Source organism: Ambystoma mexicanum, chromosome 4p (assembly GCF_040938575.1).
Source record: "Ambystoma mexicanum isolate Mex_15411 chromosome 4p, UKY_AmexF1_1, whole genome shotgun sequence".
NCBI classification, from domain to species: Eukaryota; Metazoa; Chordata; class Amphibia; order Caudata; family Ambystomatidae; genus Ambystoma; species Ambystoma mexicanum.
The window spans coordinates 784,058,263-784,072,914 of NC_090927.1; the positions used below are offsets into that span (position 1 = coordinate 784,058,263).

Sequence of the window (14,652 nt, forward strand, 5' to 3'; positions counted from 1 at the left end):
CTGCTGGAGATGTGGGGGCGGAGCCATGCAAAAACGGACCCGGGGCTGCTGGTCTTTCATGCAAACGCACGCTAGGCCCGGCCGCCTCCGAGGTGCCTGGGAGTCTACGGCAGAGGGCGACTCCGAGTCAGCGGGGGAGCTGCCGAGCAGCGCTCTTTCCGACGGACCCTTTCGGGGCATCGCTTCTCGGCCTTTTGGCTAAGATCAAGTGTAGTATCTGTTCTTATCAGTTTAATATCTGATACGTCCTCTATCTGGGGACCATATATTAAATTGATTTTTGGAACAGGGAGATGGAATGGGAGCTTGCTCTGTCCACTCCACGCATCAACCTGGTATTGCAGTACCTCCAGGACTGGTGCACTTCCCCACTCGGGGAAAACAAAGCTGTCAAAAAGAAAGACTTGGGCGATTCTTGAAAAAGAAGAGCACACACGGCAAAATATATCTGTACTTATGCAAATTATTTTTTTTATTTATTTATTTTTTTTTTTCCCTTTCTTCCTTCTTTTTTGTTTAGATGTCCTGTTGAACATTCCGTGTCTTGGAGCAAGTTGTCGGAAGGAAAAAAGTCTGCCGTTTGGCTCCTTTTTCAGGGGAGCCGCCAGCCAGCCAGCCAGCCAGCCAGCCAGCCAGCCAGCCAGCCAGCCAGCCGGAGGAGGAGGAGAGCATGGGGGACACTGTCCTTGCCCTGCTTCCTTCCTTCCTTCCTTCCTCGCCCCTGCCGGCCCCGAACGGCCACGAACGGCCAAGCCTTATCTAAGGTGGGCGCTCGGAGGAGCCTGCCCCCCGGGCAGCTCGGGGTGACTTTGGGCCCTGGCAGCGAGGCTGCTGGAGATGTGGGGGCGGAGCCATGCAAAAACGGACCCGGGGCTGCTGGTCTTTCATGCAAACGCACGCTAGGCCCGGCCGCCTCCGAGGTGCCTGGGAGTCTACGGCAGAGGGCGACTCCGAGTCAGCGGGGGAGCTGCCGAGCAGCGCTCTTTCCGACGGACCCTTTCGGGGCATCGCTTCTCGGCCTTTTGGCTAAGATCAAGTGTAGTATCTGTTCTTATCAGTTTAATATCTGATACGTCCTCTATCTGGGGACCATATATTAAATTGATTTTTGGAACAGGGAGATGGAATGGGAGCTTGCTCTGTCCACTCCACGCATCAACCTGGTATTGCAGTACCTCCAGGACTGGTGCACTTCCCCACTCGGGGAAAACAAAGCTGTCAAAAAGAAAGACTTGGGCGATTCTTGAAAAAGAAGAGCACACACGGCAAAATATATCTGTACTTATGCAAATTATTTTTTTTATTTATTTATTTTTTTTTTTCCCTTTCTTCCTTCTTTTTTGTTTAGATGTCCTGTTGAACATTCCGTGTCTTGGAGCAAGTTGTCGGAAGGAAAAAAGTCTGCCGTTTGGCTCCTTTTTCAGGGGAGCCGCCAGCCAGCCAGCCAGCCAGCCAGCCAGCCAGCCAGCCAGCCGGAGGAGGAGGAGAGCATGGGGGACACTGTCCTTGCCCTGCTTCCTTCCTTCCTTCCTTCCTCGCCCCTGCCGGCCCCGAACGGCCACGAACGGCCAAGCCTTATCTAAGGTGGGCGCTCGGAGGAGCCTGCCCCCCGGGCAGCTCGGGGTGACTTTGGGCCCTGGCAGCGAGGCTGCTGGAGATGTGGGGGCGGAGCCATGCAAAAACGGACCCGGGGCTGCTGGTCTTTCATGCAAACGCACGCTAGGCCCGGCCGCCTCCGAGGTGCCTGGGAGTCTACGGCAGAGGGCGACTCCGAGTCAGCGGGGGAGCTGCCGAGCAGCGCTCTTTCCGACGGACCCTTTCGGGGCATCGCTTCTCGGCCTTTTGGCTAAGATCAAGTGTAGTATCTGTTCTTATCAGTTTAATATCTGATACGTCCTCTATCTGGGGACCATATATTAAATTGATTTTTGGAACAGGGAGATGGAATGGGAGCTTGCTCTGTCCACTCCACGCATCAACCTGGTATTGCAGTACCTCCAGGACTGGTGCACTTCCCCACTCGGGGAAAACAAAGCTGTCAAAAAGAAAGACTTGGGCGATTCTTGAAAAAGAAGAGCACACACGGCAAAATATATCTGTACTTATGCAAATTATTTTTTTTATTTATTTATTTTTTTTTTTCCCTTTCTTCCTTCTTTTTTGTTTAGATGTCCTGTTGAACATTCCGTGTCTTGGAGCAAGTTGTCGGAAGGAAAAAAGTCTGCCGTTTGGCTCCTTTTTCAGGGGAGCCGCCAGCCAGCCAGCCAGCCAGCCAGCCAGCCAGCCAGCCAGCCAGCCAGCCGGAGGAGGAGGAGAGCATGGGGGACACTGTCCTTGCCCTGCTTCCTTCCTTCCTTCCTTCCTCGCCCCTGCCGGCCCCGAACGGCCACGAACGGCCAAGCCTTATCTAAGGTGGGCGCTCGGAGGAGCCTGCCCCCCGGGCAGCTCGGGGTGACTTTGGGCCCTGGCAGCGAGGCTGCTGGAGATGTGGGGGCGGAGCCATGCAAAAACGGACCCGGGGCTGCTGGTCTTTCATGCAAACGCACGCTAGGCCCGGCCGCCTCCGAGGTGCCTGGGAGTCTACGGCAGAGGGCGACTCCGAGTCAGCGGGGGAGCTGCCGAGCAGCGCTCTTTCCGACGGACCCTTTCGGGGCATCGCTTCTCGGCCTTTTGGCTAAGATCAAGTGTAGTATCTGTTCTTATCAGTTTAATATCTGATACGTCCTCTATCTGGGGACCATATATTAAATTGATTTTTGGAACAGGGAGATGGAATGGGAGCTTGCTCTGTCCACTCCACGCATCAACCTGGTATTGCAGTACCTCCAGGACTGGTGCACTTCCCCACTCGGGGAAAACAAAGCTGTCAAAAAGAAAGACTTGGGCGATTCTTGAAAAAGAAGAGCACACACGGCAAAATATATCTGTACTTATGCAAATTATTTTTTTTATTTATTTATTTTTTTTTTTCCCTTTCTTCCTTCTTTTTTGTTTAGATGTCCTGTTGAACATTCCGTGTCTTGGAGCAAGTTGTCGGAAGGAAAAAAGTCTGCCGTTTGGCTCCTTTTTCAGGGGAGCCGCCAGCCAGCCAGCCAGCCAGCCAGCCAGCCAGCCAGCCAGCCAGCCAGCCGGAGGAGGAGGAGAGCATGGGGGACACTGTCCTTGCCCTGCTTCCTTCCTTCCTTCCTTCCTCGCCCCTGCCGGCCCCGAACGGCCACGAACGGCCAAGCCTTATCTAAGGTGGGCGCTCGGAGGAGCCTGCCCCCCGGGCAGCTCGGGGTGACTTTGGGCCCTGGCAGCGAGGCTGCTGGAGATGTGGGGGCGGAGCCATGCAAAAACGGACCCGGGGCTGCTGGTCTTTCATGCAAACGCACGCTAGGCCCGGCCGCCTCCGAGGTGCCTGGGAGTCTACGGCAGAGGGCGACTCCGAGTCAGCGGGGGAGCTGCCGAGCAGCGCTCTTTCCGACGGACCCTTTCGGGGCATCGCTTCTCGGCCTTTTGGCTAAGATCAAGTGTAGTATCTGTTCTTATCAGTTTAATATCTGATACGTCCTCTATCTGGGGACCATATATTAAATTGATTTTTGGAACAGGGAGATGGAATGGGAGCTTGCTCTGTCCACTCCACGCATCAACCTGGTATTGCAGTACCTCCAGGACTGGTGCACTTCCCCACTCGGGGAAAACAAAGCTGTCAAAAAGAAAGACTTGGGCGATTCTTGAAAAAGAAGAGCACACACGGCAAAATATATCTGTACTTATGCAAATTATTTTTTTTATTTATTTATTTTTTTTTTTCCCTTTCTTCCTTCTTTTTTGTTTAGATGTCCTGTTGAACATTCCGTGTCTTGGAGCAAGTTGTCGGAAGGAAAAAAGTCTGCCGTTTGGCTCCTTTTTCAGGGGAGCCGCCAGCCAGCCAGCCAGCCAGCCAGCCAGCCAGCCAGCCAGCCAGCCAGCCGGAGGAGGAGGAGAGCATGGGGGACACTGTCCTTGCCCTGCTTCCTTCCTTCCTTCCTTCCTCGCCCCTGCCGGCCCCGAACGGCCACGAACGGCCAAGCCTTATCTAAGGTGGGCGCTCGGAGGAGCCTGCCCCCCGGGCAGCTCGGGGTGACTTTGGGCCCTGGCAGCGAGGCTGCTGGAGATGTGGGGGCGGAGCCATGCAAAAACGGACCCGGGGCTGCTGGTCTTTCATGCAAACGCACGCTAGGCCCGGCCGCCTCCGAGGTGCCTGGGAGTCTACGGCAGAGGGCGACTCCGAGTCAGCGGGGGAGCTGCCGAGCAGCGCTCTTTCCGACGGACCCTTTCGGGGCATCGCTTCTCGGCCTTTTGGCTAAGATCAAGTGTAGTATCTGTTCTTATCAGTTTAATATCTGATACGTCCTCTATCTGGGGACCATATATTAAATTGATTTTTGGAACAGGGAGATGGAATGGGCTTGCTCTGTCCACTCCACGCATCAACCTGGTATTGCAGTACCTCCAGGACTGGTGCACTTCCCCACTCGGGGAAAACAAAGCTGTCAAAAAGAAAGACTTGGGCGATTCTTGAAAAAGAAGAGCACACACGGCAAAATATATCTGTACTTATGCAAATTATTTTTTTTATTTATTTATTTTTTTTTTTCCCTTTCTTCCTTCTTTTTTGTTTAGATGTCCTGTTGAACATTCCGTGTCTTGGAGCAAGTTGTCGGAAGGAAAAAAGTTTGGCTCCTTTTTCAGGGGAGCCGCCAGCCAGCCAGCCAGCCAGCCAGCCAGCCAGCCAGCCAGCCAGCCAGCCGGAGGAGGAGGAGAGCATGGGGGACACTGTCCTTGCCCTGCTTCCTTCCTTCCTTCCTTCCTCGCCCCTGCCGGCCCCGAACGGCCACGAACGGCCAAGCCTTATCTAAGGTGGGCGCTCGGAGGAGCCTGCCCCCCGGGCAGCTCGGGGTGACTTTGGGCCCTGGCAGCGAGGCTGCTGGAGATGTGGGGGCGGAGCCATGCAAAAACGGACCCGGGGCTGCTGGTCTTTCATGCAAACGCACGCTAGGCCCGGCCGCCTCCGAGGTGCCTGGGAGTCTACGGCAGAGGGCGACTCCGAGTCAGCGGGGGAGCTGCCGAGCAGCGCTCTTTCCGACGGACCCTTTCGGGGCATCGCTTCTCGGCCTTTTGGCTAAGATCAAGTGTAGTATCTGTTCTTATCAGTTTAATATCTGATACGTCCTCTATCTGGGGACCATATATTAAATTGATTTTTGGAACAGGGAGATGGAATGGGAGCTTGCTCTGTCCACTCCACGCATCAACCTGGTATTGCAGTACCTCCAGGACTGGTGCACTTCCCCACTCGGGGAAAACAAAGCTGTCAAAAAGAAAGACTTGGGCGATTCTTGAAAAAGAAGAGCACACACGGCAAAATATATCTGTACTTATGCAAATTATTTTTTTTATTTATTTATTTTTTTTTTTCCCTTTCTTCCTTCTTTTTTGTTTAGATGTCCTGTTGAACATTCCGTGTCTTGGAGCAAGTTGTCGGAAGGAAAAAAGTCTGCCGTTTGGCTCCTTTTTCAGGGGAGCCGCCAGCCAGCCAGCCAGCCAGCCAGCCAGCCAGCCAGCCAGCCAGCCGGAGGAGGAGGAGAGCATGGGGGACACTGTCCTTGCCCTGCTTCCTTCCTTCCTTCCTTCCTCGCCCCTGCCGGCCCCGAACGGCCACGAACGGCCAAGCCTTATCTAAGGTGGGCGCTCGGAGGAGCCTGCCCCCCGGGCAGCTCGGGGTGACTTTGGGCCCTGGCAGCGAGGCTGCTGGAGATGTGGGGGCGGAGCCATGCAAAAACGGACCCGGGGCTGCTGGTCTTTCATGCAAACGCACGCTAGGCCCGGCCGCCTCCGAGGTGCCTGGGAGTCTACGGCAGAGGGCGACTCCGAGTCAGCGGGGGAGCTGCCGAGCAGCGCTCTTTCCGACGGACCCTTTCGGGGCATCGCTTCTCGGCCTTTTGGCTAAGATCAAGTGTAGTATCTGTTCTTATCCTCAAAGGAAACGAGGCAGGAGCAAGAGAAGAGGTGGTGGTGATCCCCAGCTCGGACTCCGAGGAGGAGGACGACGACTGCACACCCCTCAGCGAGATCGCGCTCCTGCACCAGAGGCTAAAGACGATAGAAATGCTGCAGAGCCTGGAGAGGCCAAGCAGCTGGGAATCGGACAAGGATAAGGAAGGGCCGGGCCCAGACTCGGACTCAGACGGAATGGAACTCGAGGGGGAGGGATGTCCGGAGCAGGATTGACCCAAGATCCGAACAAGAACACCCCCTCAGAGAACCAGAACCCGTAGCTTACGCATTGCAAGATGGCCATATCACTGCTCACCTTGAATGTCAGAAGCTTGAAGGATAGGACCCGAAGGGCAGGCACAATGAGCTTTCTGGCAGCCCAGAATTGCGATGTGTGCTTCGCCCAAGAATGTGGAATACCGTATGACCGATCGTACAAACAACTCGAGGCAGAGTGGAGTCACGGGCCGTCCTTCTGGTCAGGAGGGAACGACTGCAAATCCTCAGGTGTGGCCATCCTTGTAAGGGGAAGGCACTTCACAGCTGAATCAGTAACAGAGCAGGTGAACGGCAGAGTGCTGTCCGTCGACGGCTCATGGGCAGGAGAACCCGTACGGCTGATCAATGTGTATGCCCCCCCGACCAAGAATGAAAGGTTAGAAGTCTTCGAAAACCTGAGACTGCTGCTCGTTACCTCCAGGACCATCCTGATGGGGGGTGACTTCAACTGCACAATCGAGGAGGGCGGACGCACGGGCCCCGGCTCTGCAGGAATGGACGCGACGTCCCGGCTGCTCCGGGGGATTGTCGAGGAGTCCTCCCTGAGGGATGTCATCGGAGACATGGGGGCGAACGCCAGGAACTACTCCTGGAGTCGGCCCGATGGCTCTGTGCGCTCCAGGATCGACTTCGTCTTCACCTCCCAGACGGTAAAGCCGGTACAAAGCTCCATGGTTGCCGTACACTTCACCGACCACAGAGCAATCAGCTTCACAGGGGAACTTTCGGGGAAGTTCCCAGCCGGGCCGGGATCCTGGAAGCTGAACTGCACGCTGCTGGAAAGCGAAGAGGCTAAGGCAAACCTCAGGCTAGCATACGCAGAGTGGAGGAGCATGAAGGACTGCTTTCAATCCACAGGGGAGTGGTGGGAGTGGGTCAAGACCCAAGTGCGGAGCTTCTTCCAGGGTGTCAGCAGGGCTGCGGCACGGGAAAAGAAGAGGACATTCAGGGCCCTGCAATCGCGGTTGCAGGGACTGTACGACCTCGAGCTCAGGGGCTGGGACGTGCAAGACGACCTAGAGGAAACCAGGAGAGGTCTAGACAACCACTTCCAGGCGGAAGCTAGGAAAGTCATGTTCCGTTCCAGGGTCGAGCGACTTGAGAAGGACGAAAAATGCAACGCATTTTTCTTCAAGAAGCTACACTCCACTACCACACCCCTACTGGAACTTCGGGACCCAGAGGGAAACCTCCAAGACGAGAAAGAGCTGGTGATGAAGGTCGTCACAGACTTCTACAGCAGCCTCTACTCGCCTAAGGTGTCGGAGAGAGCCCAGGCAGACAAGTTCCTGGCTGGGATCTCGAGGACACTGGGACCGGAGGAAAGAGAGGGCCTGAACGCTCCCTTCACGCTGGGGGAGCTGCACCAGGCGGCCACCTCCTTCAAACGCGGCAAGACCCCGGGCTGTGACGGGCTCCCAGTGGAACTCTACACCGAACTCTGGGACCAGATCGGACCGGACTTGCTTGCGTTATATGAGGAGATGGCGGAGAAGGGCAGCATGCCACGGACCCTGAGGGAAGGTACGATTGCCCTCTTGTACAAGCAAAAGGGAGAGAGAGATGACCTCAAGAACTGGAGACCCATCTCGCTCCTAAACGTGGACTACAAGATCCTGGCAAAAGTGATGGCAAACCGGCTCAAGAAGGTAATCGGGAAGCTAGTCCACCCGGACCAGTCGTGCGGGATACCAGGGCGCCAGATAGCGGACAGCTTGGCCCTGGTCAGAGACACGATCGAGTACGTCAGGGACCGCAGGGTCCGAGCGGCCCTGGTAAGCCTCGATCAGGAAAAGGCTTTCGATAGAGTGTCCCACGAGTTCATGGACCGTGCCCTGCGAGCGATGGGTCTGGGAGACTTCTTCTGTGACATGGTGCGGACCATGTACCGAGACATCTTCAGCAGCGCAATGGTAAACGGGTGGAAGGCAGACTCCTTCCCGGTGGAGTCGGGTGTCAGACAGGGCTGCCCACTCTCACCCTTGCTGTTCGTCTGCGTCATCGAGCTTCTGGCGGAACACATCCGGCAAGACAAGGGCATACGAGGGGTGAAAGTTCCGGGCAGCGAAGGCAAGGGGGAAGTGAAGTGCTCCCTGTACATGGACGACGTTACCGTCTTCTGCACAGACGGGTGCTCGGTCAAGGCCCTCGTAAGGACCTGCGAGGACTTCGGCAAGGCGACAGGGGCCAAGATAAACTGCACCAAGTCAGAGGCCATGCTCTTCGGAGACTGGGATCCAGTGTACGACCCTCTGCCCTTCCCCATCAGACCGGCCCACATGAAAATCCTGGGTGTGTGGTTCGGCTACGAAGGGGCCGCAAAAAGGTCATGGGATGAACGCGTGGCGAAAGCCAAACAAAAACTAGGGCTATGGAGCTTGCGGAAGCTGACCATAGAGGGGAAGACGCTGGCTCTGGCAAACGACGTGCTCCCGGTCCTACAGTACCTGGCACAGGTCTGGCCGGTGCCGAAGTCCACCGCAAAAACCATCACGAGGATGGTATTCTACTTCATCTGGAACTCCAAGATGGATAGGGTGAAGAGAGCAACCATGATCAAGACACACGACAAAGGCGGGAAGGGGGTGCCGGACATCCCCACCATGCTGAGAGGCTTCTTCACCTGCAACTGCGTGAGGCTCACGCTGAGGAGCAGTGATGAAAGTCACGTAGGCTTCCTGATGGCCCGCTTCTTCCTACTCCCGGTATGGCGGAGGCTGGGATGGGTAGTGTGGGACACCAGGATCCCCTACAACTGGACGGCCCCCTGGTACTATGCCGAGGCGGAGCGTTTTGTACGGGAATTCCAGCTGGAGGCGGCGGCGCCGGACCAGTGGAAGAATGGGGCCATCCACAAAAGCATTCGTGACAGGGACGTTTGCGAGCAGATCAGGACCCTATCATCAGAGGCCGCAGAGCGCGTATGGGGCAATGTGGCATCGAAACGGCTCACGAACAAGCACAAAGACGTAGCCTGGATGGCCATCCAGGGGGGTCTGCCGGTGCGAGCGTTCATGCACGCCAGAGGTCTCAACCGCTTCAAAAACTGCCCCCGGGGCTGCACGGCGGACGAGACAGAGTACCACCTCCTCTGGGATTGCCCCTACGCACGCAACTTGATGCGGGACTTGGCCACAGAACTAGGGGGCAAGATCCCGACAGCAAACATCAATGCCGACGCAGTGATGTACGGTTTGTTCCCGGGGACCCACGCACAGGAAGACATCCAGGCCTGCTGGAGAATCCTGTGCTGCGTAAAAGATGTGCTCCTATTTTCCAGAAACCGCCTGGTGGTAGGGAAGAAAGAGATGACGACGGAATCCTGCCGCCGGATGATCCACAGCCTCCTGAGAGACTACGCAATCATCGACGGGCCAGAGGACGACGACGACGACGGAGAGTGAGTAAATGTACATTTACACAACATGTTCTTGTGCTTTTTCTCAAACAGGACCCACCTCTGAGTGGAGAAAACGAAAGAATCGTTGGCCGCACGCGAGGCGGCATGACGAGGATACGTAAGTAATGTACAACATAACTTAACATGACCTGATTCCTTTCCAGAGGAAAAAGTCGACAAAGTCAGGCTCGGGCACAAGCGTCTAGGGGGACCGTGCTCGAAGCCTCCCTTTGCGATAGTTCCTAAACCAATATACGGATAACCCGTGAGAACCTTTAATTGGAAAACTAATTGGCATATAGTCGCAATGTAGTACACCCTACCTTGCTGGAGGAATGGGACGGTTGTAAGGGGAGATGTGGAGACCGTTCAAAAAAAAAAAGAAAAAAAAAAAAAAAAAAAAAAAAAAAAAAAAAAAAAATCTGTTCTTATCAGTTTAATATCTGATACGTCCTCTATCTGGGGACCATATATTAAATTGATTTTTGGAACAGGGAGATGGAATGGGAGCTTGCTCTGTCCACTCCACGCATCAACCTGGTATTGCAGTACCTCCAGGACTGGTGCACTTCCCCACTCGGGGAAAACAAAGCTGTCAAAAAGAAAGACTTGGGCGATTCTTGAAAAAGAAGAGCACACACGGCAAAATATATCTGTACTTATGCAAATTATTTTTTTTATTTATTTATTTTTTTTTTTCCCTTTCTTCCTTCTTTTTTGTTTAGATGTCCTGTTGAACATTCCGTGTCTTGGAGCAAGTTGTCGGAAGGAAAAAAGTCTGCCGTTTGGCTCCTTTTTCAGGGGAGCCGCCAGCCAGCCAGCCAGCCAGCCAGCCAGCCAGCCAGCCAGCCAGCCGGAGGAGGAGGAGAGCATGGGGGACACTGTCCTTGCCCTGCTTCCTTCCTTCCTTCCTTCCTCGCCCCTGCCGGCCCCGAACGGCCACGAACGGCCAAGCCTTATCTAAGGTGGGCGCTCGGAGGAGCCTGCCCCCCGGGCAGCTCGGGGTGACTTTGGGCCCTGGCAGCGAGGCTGCTGGAGATGTGGGGGCGGAGCCATGCAAAAACGGACCCGGGGCTGCTGGTCTTTCATGCAAACGCACGCTAGGCCCGGCCGCCTCCGAGGTGCCTGGGAGTCTACGGCAGAGGGCGACTCCGAGTCAGCGGGGGAGCTGCCGAGCAGCGCTCTTTCCGACGGACCCTTTCGGGGCATCGCTTCTCGGCCTTTTGGCTAAGATCAAGTGTAGTATCTGTTCTTATCAGTTTAATATCTGATACGTCCTCTATCTGGGGACCATATATTAAATTGATTTTTGGAACAGGGAGATGGAATGGGAGCTTGCTCTGTCCACTCCACGCATCAACCTGGTATTGCAGTACCTCCAGGACTGGTGCACTTCCCCACTCGGGGAAAACAAAGCTGTCAAAAAGAAAGACTTGGGCGATTCTTGAAAAAGAAGAGCACACACGGCAAAATATATCTGTACTTATGCAAATTATTTTTTTTATTTATTTATTTTTTTTTTTCCCTTTCTTCCTTCTTTTTTGTTTAGATGTCCTGTTGAACATTCCGTGTCTTGGAGCAAGTTGTCGGAAGGAAAAAAGTCTGCCGTTTGGCTCCTTTTTCAGGGGAGCCGCCAGCCAGCCAGCCAGCCAGCCAGCCAGCCAGCCGGAGGAGGGGACATGGGGGACACTGTCCTTGCCCTGCTTCCTTCCTTCCTTCCTTCCTCGCCCCTGCCGGCCCCGAACGGCCACGAACGGCCAAGCCTTATCTAAGGTGGGCGCTCGGAGGAGCCTGCCCCCCGGGCAGCTCGGGGTGACTTTGGGCCCTGGCAGCGAGGCTGCTGGAGATGTGGGGGCGGAGCCATGCAAAAACGGACCCGGGGCTGCTGGTCTTTCATGCAAACGCACGCTAGGCCCGGCCGCCTCCGAGGTGCCTGGGAGTCTACGGCAGAGGGCGACTCCGAGTCAGCGGGGGAGCTGCCGAGCAGCGCTCTTTCCGACGGACCCTTTCGGGGCATCGCTTCTCGGCCTTTTGGCTAAGATCAAGTGTAGTATCTGTTCTTATCAGTTTAATATCTGATACGTCCTCTATCTGGGGACCATATATTAAATTGATTTTTGGAACAGGGAGATGGAATGGGAGCTTGCTCTGTCCACTCCACGCATCAACCTGGTATTGCAGTACCTCCAGGACTGGTGCACTTCCCCACTCGGGGAAAACAAAGCTGTCAAAAAGAAAGACTTGGGCGATTCTTGAAAAAGAAGAGCACACACGGCAAAATATATCTGTACTTATGCAAATTATTTTTTTTATTTATTTATTTTTTTTTTTCCCTTTCTTCCTTCTTTTTTGTTTAGATGTCCTGTTGAACATTCCGTGTCTTGGAGCAAGTTGTCGGAAGGAAAAAAGTCTGCCGTTTGGCTCCTTTTTCAGGGGAGCCGCCAGCCAGCCAGCCAGCCAGCCAGCCAGCCAGCCAGCCAGCCAGCCGGAGGAGGAGGAGAGCATGGGGGACACTGTCCTTGCCCTGCTTCCTTCCTTCCTTCCTTCCTCGCCCCTGCCGGCCCCGAACGGCCACGAACGGCCAAGCCTTATCTAAGGTGGGCGCTCGGAGGAGCCTGCCCCCCGGGCAGCTCGGGGTGACTTTGGGCCCTGGCAGCGAGGCTGCTGGAGATGTGGGGGCGGAGCCATGCAAAAACGGACCCGGGGCTGCTGGTCTTTCATGCAAACGCACGCTAGGCCCGGCCGCCTCCGAGGTGCCTGGGAGTCTACGGCAGAGGGCGACTCCGAGTCAGCGGGGGAGCTGCCGAGCAGCGCTCTTTCCGACGGACCCTTTCGGGGCATCGCTTCTCGGCCTTTTGGCTAAGATCAAGTGTAGTATCTGTTCTTATCACTTGATGCGGGACTTGGCCACAGAACTAGGGGGCAAGATCCCGACAGCAAACATCAATGCCGACGCAGTGATGTACGGTTTGTTCCCGGGGACCCACGCACAGGAAGACATCCAGGCCTGCTGGAGAATCCTGTGCTGCGTAAAAGATGTGCTCCTATTTTCCAGAAACCGCCTGGTGGTAGGGAAGAAAGAGATGACGACGGAATCCTGCCGCCGGATGATCCACAGCCTCCTGAGAGACTACGCAATCATCGACGGGCCAGAGGACGACGACGACGACGGAGAGTGAGTAAATGTACATTTACACAACATGTTCTTGTGCTTTTTCTCAAACAGGACCCACCTCTGAGTGGAGAAAACGAAAGAATCGTTGGCCGCACGCGAGGCGGCATGACGAGGATACGTAAGTAATGTACAACATAACTTAACATGACCTGATTCCTTTCCAGAGGAAAAGTCGACAAAGTCAGGCTCGGGCACAAGCGTCTAGGGGGACCGTGCTCGAAGCCTCCCTTTGCGATAGTTCCTAAACCAATATACGGATAACCCGTGAGAACCTTTAATTGGAAAACTAATTGGCATATAGTCGCAATGTAGTACACCCTACCTTGCTGGAGGAATGGGACGGTTGTAAGGGGAGATGTGGAGACCGTTCAAAAAAAAAAAAAAAAAAAAAAATCTGTTCTTATCAGTTTAATATCTGATACGTCCTCTATCTGGGGACCATATATTAAATTGATTTTTGGAACAGGGAGATGGAATGGGAGCTTGCTCTGTCCACTCCACGCATCAACCTGGTATTGCAGTACCTCCAGGACTGGTGCACTTCCCCACTCGGGGAAAACAAAGCTGTCAAAAAGAAAGACTTGGGCGATTCTTGAAAAAGAAGAGCACACACGGCAAAATATATCTGTACTTATGCAAATTATTTTTTTTATTTATTTATTTTTTTTTTTCCCTTTCTTCCTTCTTTTTTGTTTAGATGTCCTGTTGAACATTCCGTGTCTTGGAGCAAGTTGTCGGAAGGAAAAAAGTCTGCCGTTTGGCTCCTTTTTCAGGGGAGCCGCCAGCCAGCCAGCCAGCCAGCCAGCCAGCCAGCCAGCCAGCCAGCCAGCCGGAGGAGGAGGAGAGCATGGGGGACACTGTCCTTGCCCTGCTTCCTTCCTTCCTTCCTTCCTCGCCCCTGCCGGCCCCGAACGGCCACGAACGGCCAAGCCTTATCTAAGGTGGGCGCTCGGAGGAGCCTGCCCCCCGGGCAGCTCGGGGTGACTTTGGGCCCTGGCAGCGAGGCTGCTGGAGATGTGGGGGCGGAGCCATGCAAAAACGGACCCGGGGCTGCTGGTCTTTCATGCAAACGCACGCTAGGCCCGGCCGCCTCCGAGGTGCCTGGGAGTCTACGGCAGAGGGCGACTCCGAGTCAGCGGGGGAGCTGCCGAGCAGCGCTCTTTCCGACGGACCCTTTCGGGGCATCGCTTCTCGGCCTTTTGGCTAAGATCAAGTGTAGTATCTGTTCTTATCAGTTTAATATCTGATACGTCCTCTATCTGGGGACCATATATTAAATTGATTTTTGGAACAGGGAGATGGAATGGGAGCTTGCTCTGTCCACTCCACGCATCAACCTGGTATTGCAGTACCTCCAGGACTGGTGCACTTCCCCACTCGGGGAAAACAAAGCTGTCAAAAAGAAAGACTTGGGCGATTCTTGAAAAAGAAGAGCACACACGGCAAAATATATCTGTACTTATGCAAATTATTTTTTTTATTTATTTATTTTTTTTTTTCCCTTTCTTCCTTCTTTTTTGTTTAGATGTCCTGTTGAACATTCCGTGTCTTGGAGCAAGTTGTCGGAAGGAAAAAAGTCTGCCGTTTGGCTCCTTTTTCAGGGGAGCCGCCAGCCAGCCAGCCAGCCAGCCAGCCAGCCAGCCAGCCAGCCAGCCAGCCGGAGGAGGAGGAGAGCATGGGGGACACTGTCCTTGCCCTGCTTCCTTCCTTCCTTCCTTCCTCGCCCCTGCCGGCCCCGAACGGCCACGAACGGCCAAGCCTTATCTAAGGTGGG

General features: G+C 54.7%; 11 non-coding genes and 3 pseudogenes across 11 annotated transcripts; all 14 read left to right on the plus strand.

The window, feature by feature from the left end:
- Positions 1-178: 178 nt before the first annotated feature.
- Positions 179-369, plus strand: LOC138460209 (U2 spliceosomal RNA). Its single transcript, XR_011262978.1, has one exon. It is a non-coding gene; the product is annotated as a U2 spliceosomal RNA (small nuclear RNA).
- A 637-nt stretch (positions 370-1,006) lies between these two features.
- LOC138460210 (U2 spliceosomal RNA) lies at positions 1,007-1,197 on the plus strand. The gene has a single exon (XR_011262979.1). It is a non-coding gene; the product is annotated as a U2 spliceosomal RNA (small nuclear RNA).
- A 629-nt stretch (positions 1,198-1,826) lies between these two features.
- LOC138460211 (U2 spliceosomal RNA) lies at positions 1,827-2,017 on the plus strand. Its single transcript, XR_011262980.1, has one exon. It is a non-coding gene; the product is annotated as a U2 spliceosomal RNA (small nuclear RNA).
- A 637-nt stretch (positions 2,018-2,654) lies between these two features.
- On the plus strand, positions 2,655-2,845 carry LOC138460212 (U2 spliceosomal RNA). Its single transcript, XR_011262981.1, has one exon. It is a non-coding gene; the product is annotated as a U2 spliceosomal RNA (small nuclear RNA).
- A 637-nt stretch (positions 2,846-3,482) lies between these two features.
- On the plus strand, positions 3,483-3,673 carry LOC138460215 (U2 spliceosomal RNA). The gene has a single exon (XR_011262983.1). It is a non-coding gene; the product is annotated as a U2 spliceosomal RNA (small nuclear RNA).
- Positions 3,674-4,310: 637 nt separating this feature from the next.
- On the plus strand, positions 4,311-4,499 carry LOC138460342 (U2 spliceosomal RNA). Its single transcript, XR_011263111.1, has one exon. It is a non-coding gene; the product is annotated as a U2 spliceosomal RNA (small nuclear RNA).
- A 630-nt stretch (positions 4,500-5,129) lies between these two features.
- LOC138460216 (U2 spliceosomal RNA) lies at positions 5,130-5,320 on the plus strand. The gene has a single exon (XR_011262984.1). It is a non-coding gene; the product is annotated as a U2 spliceosomal RNA (small nuclear RNA).
- A 633-nt stretch (positions 5,321-5,953) lies between these two features.
- Positions 5,954-6,052, plus strand: LOC138460415 (U2 spliceosomal RNA; annotated as a pseudogene).
- A 4,054-nt stretch (positions 6,053-10,106) lies between these two features.
- On the plus strand, positions 10,107-10,277 carry LOC138460393 (U2 spliceosomal RNA; annotated as a pseudogene).
- A 633-nt stretch (positions 10,278-10,910) lies between these two features.
- On the plus strand, positions 10,911-11,101 carry LOC138460217 (U2 spliceosomal RNA). Its single transcript, XR_011262985.1, has one exon. It is a non-coding gene; the product is annotated as a U2 spliceosomal RNA (small nuclear RNA).
- Positions 11,102-11,718: 617 nt separating this feature from the next.
- LOC138460218 (U2 spliceosomal RNA) lies at positions 11,719-11,909 on the plus strand. The gene has a single exon (XR_011262987.1). It is a non-coding gene; the product is annotated as a U2 spliceosomal RNA (small nuclear RNA).
- A 633-nt stretch (positions 11,910-12,542) lies between these two features.
- LOC138460414 (U2 spliceosomal RNA) lies at positions 12,543-12,649 on the plus strand (annotated as a pseudogene).
- A 590-nt stretch (positions 12,650-13,239) lies between these two features.
- LOC138460368 (U2 spliceosomal RNA) lies at positions 13,240-13,424 on the plus strand. Its single transcript, XR_011263124.1, has one exon. It is a non-coding gene; the product is annotated as a U2 spliceosomal RNA (small nuclear RNA).
- Positions 13,425-14,061: 637 nt separating this feature from the next.
- Positions 14,062-14,252, plus strand: LOC138460219 (U2 spliceosomal RNA). Its single transcript, XR_011262988.1, has one exon. It is a non-coding gene; the product is annotated as a U2 spliceosomal RNA (small nuclear RNA).
- Positions 14,253-14,652: the final 400 nt, after the last annotated feature.